The 20,604-nt window shown below is 50.9% G+C and overlaps 1 protein-coding gene across 5 annotated transcripts in view; it reads right to left on the bottom strand.

Annotated features, from left to right (window-relative positions):
* Nucleotides 1–20,604, bottom strand: part of RBFOX3 (RNA binding fox-1 homolog 3) — a 524,709-nt gene that overhangs the window by 472,326 nt on the left and 31,779 nt on the right. The window contains exon 1 of one of the 5 annotated variants that reach the window (XM_050764339.1): nucleotides 14,445–14,674. The exons of the other annotated variants lie outside the window; for them this stretch is intronic. The gene's annotated coding sequence lies outside the window, so the exon portion shown is untranslated. Of the gene's footprint in view, nucleotides 1–14,444; nucleotides 14,675–20,604 lie in introns of those variants that run through there. 5 annotated transcript variants of the gene reach the window in all.

Below are 20,604 nucleotides of genomic sequence, written 5' to 3'. Positions count from 1 at the left end.
TGGGTGGTGGATGAATGGGTGAATGAATGGGTAGATGGGTGGATGGTGAATAGTGGATGGATGAGTGGATGGATGGATGGGTGGATGGATGAATAGATGGGTGGGTGGGTGGTGAATGAATGGGTGGATGGATGGATGGGTGGATGGTGAATAGTGGATGGATGGAAGGATAGGTGGGTAGGTGGATAGATGGGTGAGTGGGTGGGTAGGTGAGTGGATGAATAGATGGGTGGGTGGGTGGATGGTCGGTGGTGAATGGATGGATGGGTGGATAGTGAATAGTGGATGGGTGGAAGGATGGGTAGGTGGGTGGGTGGGTGGGTGGATGAATAGGTGGGTGGGTGGGTGGGTGGCGAACAAATGGGTGAATGAATGGGTAGATGGATGGATGAGTGGATGGTGAATAGTGGATGGATAGGTGGGTGGGTGGATGGATAAATAGATGGGTGGCTGGGTAGCGAATGAATGGGTGAATGAATGGGTGGATGGATGGATGGATGGATGGTGAATAGTGGATGGAAGGAGGGTGGGTGGGTGGAAGGATGGGTGGGTGGATGGATGAATAGGTGGGTGGGTGGATGGCAAATGAATGGGTGATGAATGGGTGGATGGATGGATGGGTGGATGGTGAATAGTGGATGGAAGGAGGGTGGGTGGGTGGAATGATGGGTGGGTGTGTGGATGGATGAATAGATGGGTGGGTGGGTGGCGAATGAATGGGTGAATGGGTGGATGGATGGATGGGTGGATGGTGAATAGTGGATGGAAGGAGGGTGAGTAGGTGGATGGATGGGTGGGTGGGTGAGTGGATGAATAGATGGGTGGGTGGGTGGGTGGGTCGATGGTTGGTGGTGAATGCATGGGTGGATGGATGGATAGGTGGATGGTGAATAGTGAGTGAGTGGACGGGTGGATGGATGGGTGGGTGGGTGGGTGGGTGGATGATGGGTGGTGAATGAATGGGTGAATGAATGGGTAGATGGATGGATGAGTGGATGGTGAATAGTGGATGGATGGGTGGGTGGATGGATGAATAGATGGGTGGGCGGGTGGCGAATGAATGGGTGAATGAACGGGTGGATGGATGGATGGGTGGATGGTGAATAGTGGATGGAAGGAGGACGGGTAGGTGGATGGATAGGTGGGTGGGTGGGTGAGTGGATGAATAGATGGGTGGGTAGATGGTCGGTGGGAATGAATGGGTGGATGGATAGATGGGTGGATGGTGAATAGTGGATGGGTGGAAGGATGGGTGGGTGAGTGGATGGATGAATGAATGGGTAGGTGAATGAATAGGTGGGTGGGTGGGTGGTGGGTGGACGGATCTTGTGACACCCCTGTTGCGTCTTCAGCAACTCCTAGAAAATCAGGTACAAAGTAACAGCCTCCCCCACCCACCGTCAATCTCCATCCCAGCCCCAAAAGACTGAGTGTAGAAGTGACTGGGCTGAAATGGTTGCTGGGTGGTCACTGAGCCGGGGCAAAGCACAGAGAAAGGCCGAGGGAGACCCCAAAAGCCTAAGAATGCCCAGCTCTCACATACACAGATACTTTGCAAACTGCAGAGCAGTGAACTCACGCAGGTATTCATGCTTCATTCTCCATCCCACTGCAGATGAGGTGCCCTCCCTGTCCTGCTGGTGGAAGGCGTGAGAGGGCAACCACTTTACTTCTCCTCGACTGTAGCCCCAGGACCAGCCAGAACAGGTACTCAAGAAACAGCAATTTCATTTTTATGTTTACTGGGATGGTGGGCACGTAATGAGCAGCTACTGCCCACCCGGAAATGGCGTGTCCAGGAACATCAAGGAATAGGCACCCAGGGACCATGAGGGTCAGCGGCTTATGTTCCAGCACCAACTCCCCAAATCTAAGACTGCCAGCCAGCACTGTCACGACAACCTCACCTCACCACAGCCAGAATACTCCTGGCGGCAAGCCGTTCAGTCTCCTTCATCCACAGATGCCCGCACCCACTTCCCCACCCATGACAGCACGGCCAGCCCGAGAGCCGCAGCTGCAGGGGCTTCCTGAGCTTCAGCCTGGCATGGCGTGCAGAGGACTTCACCTGTGTCCTCTCTTTTTCTCAGCTGCCCCGGGGGTAGGAAGGATGCTTGATCCCATTTCACAGTTGGGGAAACTGAAGCTCACGGGGATTCAATAACTTGTCCAAGACCACACACGTAATAAGAAGTGAAGCCAGCATTTGGGCCCCAGCCAACTCTATGGGCCAGGCTCCCCACCAGACAGAGCTGGGGGCACCTGGCCTCTCCCAAAATCAGCTCCACCCTCAAAGGAGGATGTGTCCACAATTCAAACAAATATACCTTGCACCACAGTAAGTCCAAAAGAGGAGTCTCAAAATCTTTAGAGATTTGGAACAGATGCTTAGAACTTAGTAAGGTGACTGCTTTGCAAAGGGTCCTTTTGCCATTTAAAAAAGATCACTTCCATGTATGCCCCTGGGGACTTAAGTTCACCACCGTGCTCCAAGGGTTCAAAGGGAGTGTCAGGGGTGCCAGAAATAGAGCCCAGCCTTGCTGGGACTGAGCAGCCGGCAAGCCCAGCTTCCAGGAAGAAACACTGGACAGTCAGCCCTTCCGCAGACTCTCCTAATCCTAGACCCTTCTCTGCTCCAGACACCCCCAAGGATTAAGGGTGAGCAGAGACCACCACTGCAGATTCAGATGACAGAGAGCAAGGGTTGCCAAACTCAGGAGACTCCAGAGAAACATGAACAAAGTTGACCCCACACCCCAGCTCCATGAGGCCACTGGGTCAGCACCTTTCCATCAGCTGGCATCACCGCTAAAACCTGGTGTGTCAGTGACAGCAGTGAGTGCCCAGGACATGCAGACCCCTCAAGGCAAGCACCACCCAGCTGGGCATTGAAGCTGGTGTCCTCACAGCAAACTCTGCAAAAGGAGCCCTCTCTTTATCCCAGCCCAAGTCACAGAGCAGCAACCGGCGTCCTGAGGGCAGCCCTCACCTCTTCCCAAGGGAGGGGCACATGAGGGTAGGGACTTAGACCCAAAGCAGGCCCAGCCTCCCGTCCGCACCTGTGTCTGGTGGGGATGGGCAGGCACACCCAGCAAAGATGTCATCCCTGGCATCGGGGGAGGGACATTGGGCTTCCCATGCATGGTGCCATGAGTCCCACTGCTGGATGGGCACCAGAATAGATGGGCAGCAGCCCACACAGCTCACCTCATAGGGACAAGCTAATCACTCTATTCCAAAATGCAAACTGGCAGCCACTCAGCAGCCACCAAAGGCCACCAAAAGGGGCAGACCAGTAAGTCTGTGACATGCATGAGCAAATTCATTACTGAAATGAATTCTCCCCCTAAACAGCTGAGATTGTGTGAAACAAAGCCTTGTAGAATGGTTTGTTGACTCCTCTTTTCTTTATTCCTGCTTGCAAGGAATAGCACGCCGGCTGAGACTACTGGGAACCAGGAACGGGAAGTCCTGAGCCCTCACCCGAGTCTGCGGCTTCCCCATCCACACAGGGAGCTGAGTGCCTCTCGGGCCAGAGTCCTGTGGCTCTCTCCGCCGTCTCTCTCCTCTCTTGAGTACTTGAGCCTTGTCTTTTTTCTTCCTCTCCCCTTGAAAAATCAAGTAGCATGCATGTTGGGTTTCGTTGGATGCTAGAGATTAGATTGCATCTGTCTGGATATAAATAATTTACTGCTTGATGGTCAGAGGGAATTTAATTAGTTCTTGTCCTCCTGATAGAATCAGCCCACCATTGCTAAAACATTTCACTCCGAATTAGTCTGAAAGGGGCCAACAAGGCAATGCTAATTTTATACACATGACGTCCCCCGCAGCTTCTGAAAATACACATCCAGCATGAAGCACCACCCGGGCTGTCGCTGCTGCCGCTTCGGTGTCTGGGGGCGCCAGAGAAAGTCCATGGAGGGTGGGCCCCGGCCCCGGCTGGAGATAAGGGAATCGGGGTAGGGGCCAGAACCCTGCTGCCTGACATGTACGACTTCTCCTCCCAGCTCTGGATAAAAGAAGCAGGGACCCCAGTTACATGATCAATGAGTTCACAGGGCCCAGGTGAGGGGCTCGTACCCACCCCAGGAATCCAGCAGGAAAGACTCGACAGAGCTGTGCTGGGATTTTTCCCCTCTGCAGAGCACGGCTCTGCTGGACGCCTGCCTCCCACCTGCCTAGGGAAATCACAGCTCAGATGAAAACCTGGAGATGAGGCCCTGTGCCAGCCAGCACTCGCCCACTGCCTCCGCCTGGCCCCTGTGCAGCGGCAGAGCGGGTGGGGGGAGCGAGAAGGCCTGGTTTGTCCTGAAGTTCCCTTTAGGAACATTCGAAATGAAGCAGATCTCAGAAAACAAGCCAACAGGATCAATAGCCCACAAAAACCACCAACAAAAAGATGTTTTAAAATGTGGGCCAGGTAGCCAATGGGTCCTTGAAGGAAAAAAAAAAAAAAAAAAAAACACAAGAATCTCTAAGGAATGTTCAATGAGAAGGAAGAGGATGAACAGGCCAGAGGCTGACTCATCTATTGATCAGACTGTCCCTTCAGAGACAGCGGCCTGGTGAGGCAGGAAATGAAACGCCTCGCTTCTGTCTGCAAGGAAAGGGCAGGATCCCCACACCCCACTGCCCTCAGCAGTCCCGTTACGGGGAAGATGAAGGCAGCCACTTCTCAGCATGTTTATCTCTCTGGCCTACAGCACATTGGATTTTATGGCATGATTTCAAAGACTGCCTGTTTCACCACAACCTTCGCAGCATTGTGTGTTAGCATTTTTTTAAGTCTTTGCTAACAATCTGGGAAAAGGGGTGTCACGTTGTTGACATTGATACAGGTTTGATTACTCGTGAGAAGAGTTTCCTTTCCACATGCTAGAGGAGTAGAATAGGTCTGCTTTTGCTTTTTTCTTGGCACATTTTTTTCCTTTGGAGTTAAACCAATCCATCTTCAGTGCCTTGCCTGAATCCCCCACTGGCCGGGAGTCTAGGTCTGAGGGCATCTTGTTGCTATTTGCTTGTGCGGTACATGTTCTTCGCCCACAAAGTTGGCATTTAATAAATATTTTGGGGGCAAACCAGAGGATGGAGTTGAGGAAGTTCTCCCATGATTCATAAAAGCGTTCTTCATATAGACAAAAGAAATAAGAATAATGATTCTAAGAAAAATATCTCCCATTAAGTGAGTACTAACTATGCTACGCACCCTATGCCAGGCTGAGTACTCTGCACGTTTCGTGGTTTTGCTTCCCCTCTGTGACACTCAGTCCCCAAACAGATGGAGGACCTGCAGCCTCTTTGGGGTCAGTACCTTACCCAAGGTCACACAGCTAAGGTAAGAACCAGCATTTAAATCAGGCAAGCTGGCTTCTGGCTCTGCCCTGACCCATCCTGCTCTCCCCCAGGCCTAAACCATCAGGTTCTTTTTGCCAGGCAGCTCCCATTTGACTTCCTTTCATTCATTGAACAGTCCTTCCCTCTGCACTTTGGGCCAGACGAAACAGACAAGGTTCCCAATAGCAGCAAACCCAAAATGGCGTTGATCATGCTGGGAAGAAAACCATGAGCTGGTGTAGTGGGAACCTGCCTGAAGGGGCAACATTCTCACCTATTACCTTGGCGAAGGTGGCATCTAGGGATAACAGCCGAGCTGGCCTTGCTGGCTGGTGGGGGCTGATGGGCACATGTTAACAGAAGCTGAACCTTCCCGGGGGACGCCTTAGCAGAACGGTGCCGGCGCCTTAAGAACATTTATATTCCTTGACCCAGGAATTCTACTTCTAGGAATTGATCCTACAGAAATAATCAGAGGCGCAGACCAAGATTTATGTACAAGGAAGTTAATCACAGGATTATTTATAACGCAGAAAAAAACTGGAAACAACCCAAACAGCCGACAGTACAGGAAGGAGGAAACAAATTATGAATTTTGGGGACATCCACACCACGGACTAGTCAGCAGCCACTGAGGCGTGTGGTTGTGCTGGATGCTCGGTGGCTCACGCCTGTAATCCCAACACTTTAGGAGCCTGAGGCGGGTGGATCACGAGGTCAGGAGTTCGAGACCAGCCTGGCCAATATGGTGAAACCCCCGTCTCTACTAAAAAATCAAAAATTAGCCAGGCGTAGTGGCGCACGCCTGTAGTCCCAGCTACTCAGGGGGCTGAGGCAGGAGAATTGCTTGAACTCGGGAGGCGGAGGTTGCAGTGAGCCGAGATCATGCCACTGCACTCCAGCCTGGGCGACAGAGCGAGACTCTGTCTTAAAAAAAAAAAAAAAAAAAAAAAAAAAAAAGAGTGATGCTCACCTTGTCATATTAAGTAAAAACAGGGTACAGACTATATATAAACACCATTCTAATTTTATTTTAAAATACATTTTTTTAACAGACTACTAGGAAATACACCAAAATGTTAAAGTACTTATCTCTGGGTGGGAAGATTAAAGGAAGGTTATGGTTGATTTTTGTTCCCATCTCTACCCTCTTCTGTGCTTTCTCTACTTTTTGCAAAGAGAAACTATTTACTATAATCATGGAAAATATTTCTTAAGAAGCAAACAATACATTTAGAACATCTTTCTTTCTTTCTTTCCTTTTTCCTTCCTTCCTTCCTTCCTTCCTTCCCTCCCTCCCTCCCTCCCTCCCTCCCTCCTTCCTTCCTTCCTTCCTTCCTTCCTTCCTTCCTTTGAGACAGAGATTCGCTCTGTCACCCAGGCTTGAGTGCAATGACACGATCTCAACTCACTGCAACCTCTGCCTCCCAGGTTCAAGCGATTCTCCTGCCTCAGCTTCCCAAGTAGCTGAGATTACAGGCATGCGCTACCATACCCACTAATTTTTTTGTATTTTTGTAGAGATGGGGTTTCACCATGTTGGTCAGGCTGGTCTCGAACCCTTGACCTCAAATGATCTGCCCACCTTGGCTTCCCAAAGTGCTGGGGTTATAGGCGTAAGCCACCGTGCCCAGCCTAGCACATCTATTTTTCAGCTATAGAATTCATTTTGGAGTCTTACTTGATTAATCAAAGTCCTTTTGAAGTAGGGCATAAAGATCTTAACGCAAGACCCTGGCAGTGCCCTATCTGAGAAAGGGTAGAGCAGGGTCCCCTCCTTTCTTCTGCAGACAATACTTCCATGAATGCAACCCAAGACCACTGTGCATTTTGGATGCAGCTCTGTCACACTGCTGGCTCACGCTACAGCTTGCCAAGTCATATGTGCAACCACCTAGCTCTGCCTCACCATCACAGGCTTGGAGAGCTTGGCTATTTGGACCCCAGTAAAGTATTTTGGGTTCTACTCAATTGTATTTTGCTAGCTTCAACCCACCATTCTGACTGTTGAGATATATTTAGATCCTAAGCCTGTCTATGAAGCACTCTCACCAATCCTTCCAGCTCCCCGTCATCCTCGGATTTAATAACTCTGCCACCTGCGCCCCATCCGAGACATCAGCAACCACGAGGAGCAGGGAGAAGGTGCTGATAGAGCCCTACGGCACATCTCTAGAGACCTCCCTCTGTGTTTCTTCTACTTGTTAATCAGCTTTCATTTGTTATTCAACCAATTGCAAATGATGAATGAGCCCTCCCTTTGCGTAAGCACATCTTGCCACAGTCCCTATTTAAGCCTCACAGGCTGGGCCTGGGGTCTCCACTCGTCCACTATAAGAAGCAGCCAGAGCTAAAGTCTTCCTCAGTAGCGCTGTCCTCCATCACCACAGTCCTGCAGCTCCAGGGGGACTCTCAGGTGCGTGCAGGAAAACTGGGAGGACCAGCTTTGGCCCAGCACTGCATCCATCCATGTGCTGTGCATCCTGGGGTGGGCCAGGGGACGGGGGAAGAGCTGAGGTCCACAGCAGGTCCTAAAGCCAAATCGCCAGAACCCCAGTCCTTCCATGCTTTGAGGAAACTCTTTCGACGATGGACAGAATCAGTCAGTGGAGGTGGGCCTGTGCTGGGTCCCCGGGAACCCATGCCGCTCCAACCAAGATGCTGACCTGCCTGTGGGCCTAGGGCACTGTGCCTGCCCTCAACCCCAGAGGCAGAAGCCTTGCTTGCCGCCCTTCATAACCAGTATCTGTGGTTCATTCGTTCCATGGGACATCCTTCAGCTGAGCATTGCCCCAGAGGGGACACGAGGCAGCTACAATGGCTGGGCCCTGGCACCTGATGGGACAGGTCCAAGCCCCAACCAGCAAGGCAAGAGTCACCAGCAATTTGCTTCACTTGTTCTTAAGCAAATTACCTAGTTCGTCTGCACCTCTGTTCTATTCTTTATAAAATGAGGTCACAATAAATTCTTGTTAACGGAAGTCACCCTGCAACTGAGGACTCACTCCTCCTATCTAGCTGCAATTTCATGTCCGTTAACCAACTTCCTCCCATCTTTCCCTTCCCGCTCTCCTTCCCAGCCTCCAATACCCCAAATCCTCTCTCTCTGATTCTATGAGCTCAACTTTTTTGAGCTCCCACATATGAGTGAGAACATGTACTATTTTTCTTTTTCTTTTCTTTTTGAGACAGGGTCTCACTCTGTCGCCCAGGCTGGAGTGCAGTGGTGCGATCTCGGCTCACTGCAACCTCCGCCTCCCGGGTTCAAGTGATTCTATTGCATCAGCCTCCCGAGTAGCTGGGATTACAGGCGCCCACCACTATGCCTGGCTAATTTTTGTACTTTTTGGTAGAGACAGGGTTTCACCATGTTGGCCAGGCTGATCTCGAATTCCTGACCTTAAGTGATCTGCCCGCCTTGGCCTTCCAAAGTGCTGGGATTACAGACATGAGCCACCATGCCCGGCCAGGATTTAAGTTCCTATGCCTGGCTCATTTCATTTAACATGATGTCCTGCAGGTTCATCCATGTTGCCATAAATGACAGGTTTCCCTGATTTGATCATTAGACATTGTATATATGTATCAAAATGTTCCTTTGTATCCCATAAATATGTACCACTATTATGTGTCAACTAAAAATAAAGGGAATAAGTAAATAAATAAACAAGGTGACTCCTTGTCCCTACCTCTTAGGGCTGTCGTAAGGATTCGCTGAGACGTTACAAGCCAAGTTCCTGGCAGGGAAGGGCCATCATTAACAGAGTCCTTGCTGGGACTCCATCTCCAGGCTCTCCAAGGCAGGGCTGGCCAAGTCAAATCAATAAAGAAAACCCTCTTTTCTTCCAATTCAACACATTCGGAATTTGAAAATCAATTTGAAATTCATATAAAAGAACCTGCCTGACCTTTACCTCTGCACTCTCTATTAAGAGATGGTTTGCAGACCAAATCAATAATGTAAAATCTCCTGGAAGCCTTCTGGGATGCTCCTAGAACAGCATGGGTGCCCGCTCTCCAATGACAGTCACGTTGCGTGTACCTGCACTGGGTACTTTTTATCTTCCCGAGCAATAGCCTGCTGGGAGGAGTGGGGGCTCACCTTTCCCTCACCCCTGCCAACCCCCAAGCTGGGGCGACAAAGTCTAGAGTACAAAGACTTTATCTGGTCTTGGAAGCAAACATCCAAGGCCCCCACTAAGCAACGCTGTGCCGTAAACCCAGGACCGACACCACAAGCAAGCCCATGTGCTGAGAGAACAGAGAACTGATTCCTTTTATCATACAGCCTGAGCATCTCAAATCTGAAAATCCAAAATGCTCCACAATCCAAAACTTTTTGAGCACTGACATGATGCTCAAAGCAAATGCTCACTGGAGCATTTTGGTTCTTGGATTTTTAGGTTTGAGACACTCAACTGGTAAGTATAAAGCAAATATTCCAACATTTTAAAAAATCAAAAATCTGAAATACATCTGGTCCCAAGCATTTCGGATAAGGGATATGCAACTGGTAGGCTCTAAAAAGCAAACTTCTGCTGGTTCCCCTGCCTCCCACCGCAACTAGCTGGGGGTAATGCCCCTTCTTCAACGTTTCTCCCGTGCTGGGGGCCGCCCACCCACAGCACCCTCGATATATTCCAAAGAGGTGATTCCTCCTCACGAAAGCCTGGGAAGACTCAAGAGACCCCCATGCCCTGTATAGTGAAAAAAGGCTAATTTCCCAGCTCTGCCCCCAATTAAAAATACCTTCACTGTGAAGGCGACTGGTTGGCCCATAAGCCAGGTTCCTGCGTCCCACTCACCACCACCAAGTGCAAACTGGCCAGACCCCCAGGACCTGCTCCGTGGGAAACACCTGAGTCAGTGAGACCCCCACAACCCCCACCTCCCAGAGCTCCGGCTCCAGTGAGGATGTACTGAGGGGTGAGGGGGGCTACCTCCCCACTAGATGCTTAGGAGTCTGCCTTCTCCTCAACCCACCCACCTTGAGGAATACCCCCACCAGCCTCTCAGGTAGGTTTCTTTATTCTTGCTTTAGGGGATTTTTTCATTGTGGAAACATCTATAGCAAAAATAACAAAACACCTTGCCATTTCAAACCATTTTTCAGTGTACAATTCAGTGGCCTTAATTACATATCAAATGTTGTGCACCTATGACTATAACCCACTTCCAGAACTTTTCGATCACCCCAAACAGAAACTCCATACCCATTCAGCAACAGCTCCCCACTCCCCACAGACCCCTGGCAACCATTCATCTACCCTCTGTCCGTATGGATTTGTATTCCAGTTATTTCATATAAATGGAATCATGCTATGTGTGGCCTTTTGTGTCTGGCTTCTTTCACTTAGCATACCATTTTTAGGGTTCATCCATGCTGTAACCTATGTCACAGCTTCATTCCCTTCTATGGCTATGTACTATTCCACTGTGTGGATATACTACATTTTGTTTGCCCACTCACCTGTTGATGGACATTTGGGCTGTTTCACTATTGTGTGGTGAATAATGATGCAGTGAACATTGGCATACAAGTATCTGTGTCCTTGTTTTCAATTCCTTTGGGTATATGTCAGTAGATTTCTTTCTTTAATCTGCCAACCTGCATTTATTCCATTTGCTGTTACTTAGGGGGCCCTGCTGCAAACATTGTACCAGATGCAAGATATTCTGGTGGCCAAGGTCAACATCTAAGAGTGTTTGGATGGATGGAGAGAGAGAAAATCGATGGATGAGGGATAATGGATGGATGGTGTATGAACAGATGAATTACGGATGGATGGTAGATGGGCAGACGGATAGTAGAGAAGGAATGGACAGACATATGGATTATGGATGGATGGATGGATAGGTGGATTATGGATAGATGGTAGATGGATGAATGGTAGATGGACAGATGGATAATAGATGGATGGTAGATAGATGGATAGATTATAGATGGATGGTGGGTGGGTGGATGGACGGATGGTATGTGAACAGATGAATTATGGATGGATGGTGAATGGGCAGATGGATAGTAGAGAAGGAAGGGACAGATGGATTATGGATGGACAGATAGGTGGATTATGGATAGATGGTGGATGGATGAATGGTAGATGGACAGATGGATAATAGATGGACGGTAGATGATGGATAGATGGATTATAGATGAATGGATGATGGATAGATGGATTATAGGTGGATGATACATGGGCAGATGGATAATAAATGGAGGATGAATGGATGGACAGATGGGTGGACAGACATCACAGCCACGTTGCTCTTACCTTCCCCCTATTGACTGGCACAGCAGCAGTCCAAAACTTCTGAGTAGGCCTGCCTTCATTTGTCTCAAAACTTGTCTGTATCTGAGTAATGTTTCCCACAACAGTGTTGGCTGCCACTAGCTCTCAAGCCCTCCTGTCACGTGGGCAGCATTTCCAAAGTGACACTTACAGGCCCCACCCCTGAAGACCCTGACCCCACACTCTAGGGTGGAGCCCACCGTCAGTACTTTTCATGAACCCTCAGGTGGCTCAGGGGATCAGCCAGGGCTAGGAACCCCTGATGCAGGGCTCACATCTTTCCAGGAGTGGGCCTGTGGGCTGGGCTGCTTTGCATGCCTTGCAATGGCTGTGGGTTGCTTTTAAAAAATAGAATGTCATGTCTCAGGAAGGATGAAGAAACCTGTAAATCACAGATAAGAGACTCTTACTGGAGGACGAGGAGGGGCCCTGGGAGAAAAGAATTTTTTATAAAACAGAGTGGCAGGGAGGAGGAGTGAAGCCAAAAATGCTGCGATGAAGTTAATCTATTAGGCAATTATTGTAATGCCAGCTCCACGTCCCCGGCCCTGGCCTAGCTGTCATTTAACTCGTTGAAAAGGATGTTTCTCATTACTGGAATTTTACCCTTTGGACTAACAATCTGGTGGCATCAGGCATTCAAGATTCTTAAGGAATCCCAGGGTCCCCTAGCATCTCTGGGTTCTTGAAAGAAGTCAGCATTGTGGTTTCCAAATATCCCCAAATCAGGAAAATGGCAGAGCCTGCCCTAGAGCCAGCAGATTATTGTCCTTGCTGTACAACTGACCCCTGAGCAGAGCCCTGACCTGGCCCCTGTCGAGCCTGGCTAGGACAGGCTATGACCAGGCCCTCCCTCTCCCTTCTGCCTGTGTCTGGGGATGTCATCTCCTCCCCATTGTCAGCCCAGAGTCTTCCTGGAGGCTGGGACCCATCATAAAAGTGTCGCAAGTGTTTTTCATCGGGTTTGGTGTCCCCCCCTTCCCCCCACCCCCAACTACTCTCTTCCACCACAGAAATTCAGATTTAAATGGAAGTGTACCAGGATAATTTGATCAGGTTGTCTTAAGCCTGGAGTCTCATATTTGTGATCTACAGTTTTAATTAAGCTTTGAATCTCCACTGCAGGATCTCATGTTATCTTGCTGCATCACACCAAGCAAGGGTGGTGGGTCAGGACACAGCCGACCCGGTTAAGACTGGATGTTTGTGAACTTGCTGTGGGGGGTCTGGCTTCCTCTTCCTGCTCCTTGAGTAGACTCTAATCCAAGGATCCCTCAAGGAGGGAACAGGGTAGGCAACAGAAAGGCCTATGGTGGCGACAACAGAATGGGCAGAAGACTGTAGCTGTGGCCCCCCGGGTGTGGCCTGCTCACCTCCCCAGCATCCTCTCTCACTGCCAACCCCTCACCTTCAGGACTTTTGTCAGAAGAACGCGATTTGCTGAGAGCCATCGAGTGCAAACCACAACCTGGTGCTAAGCATTCTCTCATTTAACCCTCTTGGCCATCCTGAGAGGTGGGTGTTGTAATCACTCCTCCCATCTTACACGTGGGGAAACTGAGGCATCAAGAGGCTGTTTGACTTGCCCAGGGTCACACAAATATGAGGGCAGTGGGGACTGGGCTGGGATTCAGGCCCCCCTGCAGCCTGACACAGAGTCCCCAACACACCTGCTGCCCAGACCATGGTCCATTTGGTGCCCAGACCAGGGCACTCCCCTGCCCCTGGTAGTGAGTCTTTAGGGCAGCATCGCCCCGCCACCTGGCTTAGCCATCCCTGAACTCACAGTCCTTGGGGCACCTGGATTGCTTCTCCTCAGGCAAGGTCCCTGTGTCCAGGAGCCCACTGTGGCCCCAGCACCCAACACCCGGCACGTGCCCACCCACCATGCACACCTATGGATGAAGCCGAGGCCGATCCCACCCCTCCCACCCCAGCTCTGCCCACCAGGCCTCCCTGGTGGATCCTGAAGGCCTTTAGCCCTCTCAACAAGGTGGGGGGAGGGAGGGGGAAGGGGAGCCAAGCTGAAGGCAGTGGGAGCTGGGCCCTTTCCTGGGAGGTGGCCCCAGGTGAGGACAACAGCCTTAAGTATTTATTAACAAAGGCGGGAGGGCAGCCAGCCTGTCCGACTACTTTATGGCCTACAGCAGTTTGCAAACGTGCATGTTTCCCGTGGCTCACAGTCTCACAGCAAAGACCTGGGGAAGCTCAGCTGCTCATTAGGGCTCTGAGAATCAGAATAATGGCCACACTGCAGGGACACAGAGGCTGGCCATCGGTGCCATCCTGAGGTGCCTTCCGGATTCCCCACCCACCCTCACCCCACGCAGCCTTGCCAGATGTGGCGGATAAGACAGCATAACCAGTAAAACACTAATTCCAGAGAGAAGACAAAAAAAAATTACAGGATAAGTATATCCCGTGCAATCTTTGGGACACACTCATACTAAGTGATTATTGTGTATCTGCGGTTCCAGTTTACCTGGGCGTCCTGGGTACGCCTGGCAGCCCTGCCCCTACGGCACCTGACACCTTTCCTGCTTGTGCCTACGGCACGTCCTCTTCTTTCTGTCCCCTCTTCCTGAAGATTCCCAGAGGGGCAAGAGCCAAGCCCAGCCACTCTAGAAGTCACCCTCTACAAAGCACAGCAGCAGAGCCACCGGAAATACTTCCTCCAAGCCTGAGACAGATGAAAAGGAGAGAAAGACCAAGGCTGTGGTGAACAAAGGCAGAAGGAGCTGGGCGTCAAGACCGTGCTCTGGACGGAGCCACACGCAGCACCGCCCCCACACACACCCGCTATCCAGACGCACCCACCTGTGAGAGGCCTCTGGGCTATGCAGTCCCCAGCCGTGATTTGAGGCCTTTCAGTCTTGCAGGACCTCGTGCAGCCTGGAGGAGGGGCTTCCAGGCTGAGGAGCCCATGGCCCTGGAGACACTCTCTGGTCTGCAGAGGGGCTCCAGGCAAGGAGCGAGGCCCTTCAAGGCTTTCACCCTGGCTCCCCCCGCGCAGGAAGAACAGGCACCTGTCCCTTTAACAAGCCCTCTCCATCCTACAGCTGCGGCCACTTGATGTGAATGATTGCTGCTGAGAACCTCATCTGGGATTTTCCAATGTGATGATTCAAGCCTAGCTGTGTTCAAAAACCTCCCTGTCAAGCCTAAGTGATGATTTCCGCCTTGCCATCTTCCTCTGGAATGTTCTGTCCCCTCCCCTCCCCCTGGTATCACTTGCCTCCGATCTCCATCCTACTTGGATGGATTCTTTTTGAATCTGCCCGGCGGTGGGGGTGCCCAAAGCAGAGCCAGGCGGGCATGTTCACCAGCTGGAGAAAGACAATGCCTCCTTCTCCTCCCTGGCTCAGGACAACATTCTCTAGGAATAAACTAAACCGCGGAGGTGGGAAACCAGGCGGGGAGGAGAAAAACAGAAACTCCAGCCTCGCCACCCATGAAGAAGGGGTGCGAGCCCCCAGGGGCGGGCTGCCCACTGGAGAAGATGGGCTGACCCTCAAGGGAGCAGGTCAGCAAGAAAGGGATCCAAAAGGAGAAATCTGAGGGGTTGTCTAAAAAGTCCTCACAGAGAAGTTACAGAAGGTGGATCTTCATCCCTCTCAACCCTTAGGATTAAGGGTCCCTTGTCTAAGGTGCGGGGGAAATATGTCAGCGGCGTTTGAACCAGAGCAACTCCATCTTGAATATGGGCTGGGTAGAATGAGGCTGAGACCTGCTGGACTGCATTCCCTGGAGGTTAAGGCATTCTTAGTCACAGGATAGGACAGGAGGTCATGAGATGCAGGTCACAAAGTCCCAGCTGCTAAAACAGGATGCGGTAAAGAAGCCGGCCAAAACCCACCAAAACCAAGATGGCGATCAAAGTGAACTCCAATTGTGCTCACTGCTCACTGCGCGCTAATTATAATGGATTAACGGCTAAGAGACACTCCCGCCAGCGCCATGACAGTTTACAAATGCCATAGCAATGTCAGGAAGTTACCCTGTATGGTCTTAAAAGGCGAGGAACCCTCAGGTCCAGGAAATTCCCACCCTTCTTCCAGAAAACTCATGAATAATCCACCCCTTGTTTAGCATATAATCAAGAAGTAACTATCAGTAGACTCCGTTGAGTAGCCCATGCCACTGCTCTGCCTATGGAGTAGTCATTCTTTTATTCCTTTACTTTCCTGATAAACTTGCTTTTCACTTTAAAAAAGTAAAAAAGCTTCACAGGTTCATGAGTGAGAGCATGGTAAGCCACTTCCACGCTGGTGCCGGAGACAGCCCAGGGTCCAGCCTCCCAGGCGGTACCCGGAGCCCTCCTCAAACTGTCACATGTCCCCCAGTCACGTGAGGATCTCATTGAAGGGCAGGTTCTGAGTCAGCAGGTCTGGGCCAGGCCTGAGTTTGCATCTTTAACCAGCTCCTGCATGATGCCGCTGCTGGTCCGAGGACCACACTTTGAGTGACACAGTGGTTCCCAACTTTGAGGGCACAATGGAACCAGCTGAGGAGTTTCAAAATGACTGCTGCCCTGGGGCCTACCCCCTAGGTTCTGAAGGCAGCCTGGGTGTGGGGGCTATGAAGCCCCCCAGGTGATTCTAACATGCCGCCCAGGCCCATAACCCCTGATCTTACAGGAAAAGGCCCCTGATCTAACCCTGGGCCCATAATCCCTCATCTAACCAGCACCCATAATTAATTGCTGGGTACTGGTTCAATGCGTACCCAGCAATTAATTATGAATTACAGCATGAATGTCCTGCAGACAAGGACAGGTATGAAATGCTGTGAGGGCATGCAACGGGGAAAAGGGGGCTCTTGAGTTAGGGGGCAGGAACGAATACATGGGGTGGGGGGAAGAGTGAGGGAGACAAAGGGGTCCCTTTCCAGGGCTGTGAGGCCACAGAGGACAAGGTGCTAAGGACTCCGGGAGGCCACAGAGCTACAACGGAAGTGGGTCGAGGTGCAGGGGCAGCCGGCAGGGCTGAGGGATGGACCTCACGCCATAGGTAGGAGCTCCGTCTTCCAAAAGTCATGGGAAGCCCTTTGAAGGGTTTCGAATACAGTAGTGACAAGGTCAGACTTCAGCTTAGAGAAACTGGTTGGAGGGAAGTGCACAGGAAGAAGGAAGACAGTCGTTTAAGTCCTTGTCACTCACCCTTTGAAAAAGCTATTCTAAATGAGGCTAAAAATTGAACAACTAGGGCACCTCTGTCTTAGCACTAAACATGGGGTCAAGGCACTTCCAACTTCTGGGAAAGAGCTAAGTCCTTGCCCGGGGCAGCCTGCCAGAGCAAATCTTGCCCTAGGCCCAACACATGCTATTTTTAGTCTGGCCCCTCCCCATAGGGCTGCAAATTATTTCATGGTATTCCTGTGATACGAGCAAGCCCACCCCCTCGGTTAGGCTGAAACCACTAATCAAAACCAAACTTCCAAGCAAAAGTCGCCAGTCCTATTGGGAGTTTGGAGGGATGCTGTGCTGGTCAGTGTTGTGTCCATATGGCCAGGCCATAGTCTCTAGGGATTCAGTCCAACATGAATCTTGGTGTTGCTGAGATAATATTTGGTCGTTGTGGTGAACATCTACAATCAGCTGACTTCAGTACAGGAGACGAGCCTCCAGAAGGTGGATGGATAGGTCCCAACCAATCAGCTGAAGGCCTGAAGAGCGGAAACTCAGGCTTCCCAAAGAAGGAGAAATTCTTGCCTGAAGACTGCAGCACAAATCCTGCCTGTCCTAGGAATTTCAGACTTGCCATCACCTGTAATCATGTGAACAAATTCCTTAAAATAAATCTCTTGATAGATGGAGATATGGGGATGGAGATGGAGATGATGAAGAAGATGAAGATGGAGATCATAGAGATGATGGAGAAGATGGAGATGATGGAGAAGTTGGAGATCATGGAGATGATGGAGAAGATGGAGATCATGAAAATCGCGGAGAAGATGGAGATGATGGAGAAAGTGGAGATCATGGAGAAGTTGGAGATAATGGAGAAGATGGAGATGATGGAAAAGTTGGAGATGATGGAGAAGATGGAGATGATGGAGAAGTTGGAGATGATGGACATGATGGAGATGATGGAGAGGTTGGAGATGATGAAGAAGACGGAAATGATGGAGATGATGAAGAAGATAGAGATGATGGAGAAGATGGAGATGATGGAGAAGTTGGAGATCATTAAGAAGATGGAGATGATGGAGAGGTTGGAGATAATGGACATGATGGAGATGATGGAGAGGTGGGAGATGATGAAGATGGAGATGATTGAGATGATGGAGAAGATGGAGATGATAGAGAAGGCAGAGATGATGAAGAAGATGATAGAGAAGATGGAGATTATGGAGAAGATGGAGATGATGGAGATCATGGAGATGATGGAGAAGATGGAGACCATGGAGAAGATGAAAATGATGGAGATCATGGAGAAGATGGAGATAGGTAGAGAGAGCCTACTGGTTCTGTTTCTCCAGAGAACTCTGACTGATACAGGTGCCCACGACTCTGGTCCCAGACACTTGCAGTTCCCTCCCACCTGGCTATGGCTTGATGTTTCCTGCTGTCCACCTTTCTATCTAAAAAATGGGGTTCCTGAGAGCCCCAAAACCCAGACCCCAAAGACTTGACTAGGATGGAGGGGGATTACTCAAGCCTGTAGAGCTCGCACACAGACAGCACACAGCATGGAGGTCTCACTCTGGACCCCCATCCCAGCCTCACACTCAAACCCCAAGAAGTGATATTGGCTTTGACGAAGATGGAGAGAGCTAGTGCAGGACATGTCTATCTTCCAATGACCAAGATCTAAATTTTCCAAAAGCTAGATTTCCAACAATTCTGGCTAAAACTGAAAAGTAGTGGGTGAGTAACACATTGGAGAACCTGGTGGGGTGCAGGATCACTGAGGGAGTCAGACACCATGAACAGGGCAAATGGCATCCTCCAAGGGGAAGCAACGAGGCCCTGAAGATGGAAGAAATGAAGCAATTCTTCACATGCATGGGCAGACTCAATTCGGCAGGGGAAATGCACCAGAGGAAAAAGCAGCAATGTCCAAAAATGTCTCTAAGCTTGATTATTTAAACATTTATCATCAAACTTGAAGAAATAAACTCAAAGGCCATTTTAATGACATACATGGGGACAAGAAAAGCGTTTGTGTTTCCAGTGCCAAGTTCCTTTGAATGAGCGACAGAAGTTTCTGCAAGTACAGTCAAAGGTGACGGGCGCACACTTTGCCAAAGAAGATCCCACTTCCAGCACACACACACGTCTGTGGCTTATCATTGCTGACTTGTTTCAGAATTGGCTCCAGCTCCCGAAGCAGGTTGTCAACCCACCTCCTCCCTGGAAAACCCGAAGGAGAAGGGGAGGGAGAGAGCTGGAGTGGCCAGGGAGGCCAGTGTCAGGAGAACTGGGGCATGGTGCTCTCTGGACCAGAGCAGCATTGAGCACCCTTTGTGAAAACCTCTGCGATGCCAAGCTAGGTCCCCCTGGCGCTTGGGTGGCTCTGAACCACTGCCACAGAAGATGGAGCTCAGGGGCCCGTGCAGACCCAGCGTGGGTGGCAGTGCCCACAAGCTCCTAAAAATAAGCATCCGCTCAGCTCAGAACCCTGCTGTCCCTCCACCTGGCCCTAGAGTGTCCTCACTTCCTCGGCCTGAGCACTGCTGGCTTTCTGGATGGGCAGGAGGCAGAGCTGAGCCCAACCTGGGGTAGTGGTGGAGAGAAGGGGGTGGTCCAAACTTGTCCAACAGGAAAGGCCACCTGGAGCGCTTCCATCACCCGTGGGGGATTTTGGCGATGCTGGGAGCAACCACAAAGCCCAGGGAAATCAGGAGCTTTGCAACAAAACCAGCTCTGGAGAGCATCAGGGCACTCAAGCCCTCCAATACCTTTCCCCAAACAGCACATGGTCAATCAGGAATGCAAAATAGGCAGCCCATCAGATACAGAGCAAAACCAAACCAAGGCAGGGCACCCACTGCCTGGCACCCCTTGGGGCAGGCTCCCTGCGCATCCTCTTCTGTGTGGGCACACGGGTGCGTTCTGTAGGGAGGTGGCTGTGGGTGCATGCACATAGTACCCACTCAACCCCTCATGGTCTTTTGCCCTCCCATAGAGGCAGGTGGATGAGGTGAAGGCCTGGACGTGCCAGCCATCCTGAGACCCGCTCTGGGCCAGGGCTTGCACATTCGTGCACATTTTCCACATCCTCAACAGAGACCCTTGGTCTGGATGCTCCGTGAATTCACATCTGTCTGTGGGAGAGGAACTCCCTGACTTTGCCCTGAAAAAATAATAATAAAATCATAAAAATTTAAAATAAAGTGCAGCTTCTTCCAGGAAGCCAAAGGTGTGGGTAGCTGGTGTAGGATTTGCTTAGCATTGGGTTTGGAGCACAGCGGATAATTCCAGAATTCCACCATTCTCCTGGCACAGGGTCTTTGCCCAGGGCTGACCTCAGGGCTCACTCCATCACCGCATGACCCCAATGGCACAACTGTGGTTACACCTGCTGCAAATTTCTGGTTAGTTACATTATCTGAGATGCAGTGGCCTTGACTCGGGGTGGCTGCACTTCAGACTCAGCCTCCTGCCCCTCAACGTCCTGAGTATTGCGCTGTGGTGGTGAGTCACTGGCGCTGTGGTGGGGGGTCACTGGTGCTGTGGTGGGGAGTCACTGGTGCTGCGGTGGGGGGTCACTGGGGCTGCGGTGGGGAGTCACTGGTGCTGTGGTGGGGAGTCACTGGCGCTGTGGTGGGGAGTCACTGGCGCTGTGGTGGGGGGTCACTGGCGCTGTGGTGGGGGGTCACTGGCGCTGTGGTGGGGAGTCACTGGTGCTGTGATGGGGGAGTCACTGGGGCTGTGGTGGGGAGTCACTGGGGCTGTGGTGGGGAGTCACTGGTGCTGTGGTGGGGAGTCACTGGGGCTGCGGTGGGGGGTCACTGGCGCTGTGGTGGGGAGTCA

The sequence above is a fragment of the Macaca thibetana genome, chromosome 16, assembly GCF_024542745.1.
Source record: "Macaca thibetana thibetana isolate TM-01 chromosome 16, ASM2454274v1, whole genome shotgun sequence".
Classification (NCBI taxonomy): domain Eukaryota; kingdom Metazoa; phylum Chordata; class Mammalia; order Primates; family Cercopithecidae; genus Macaca; species Macaca thibetana.
Note: the sequence above shows the minus strand (reverse complement) of the source record. Positions and strands in the feature narration are given on the sequence as shown.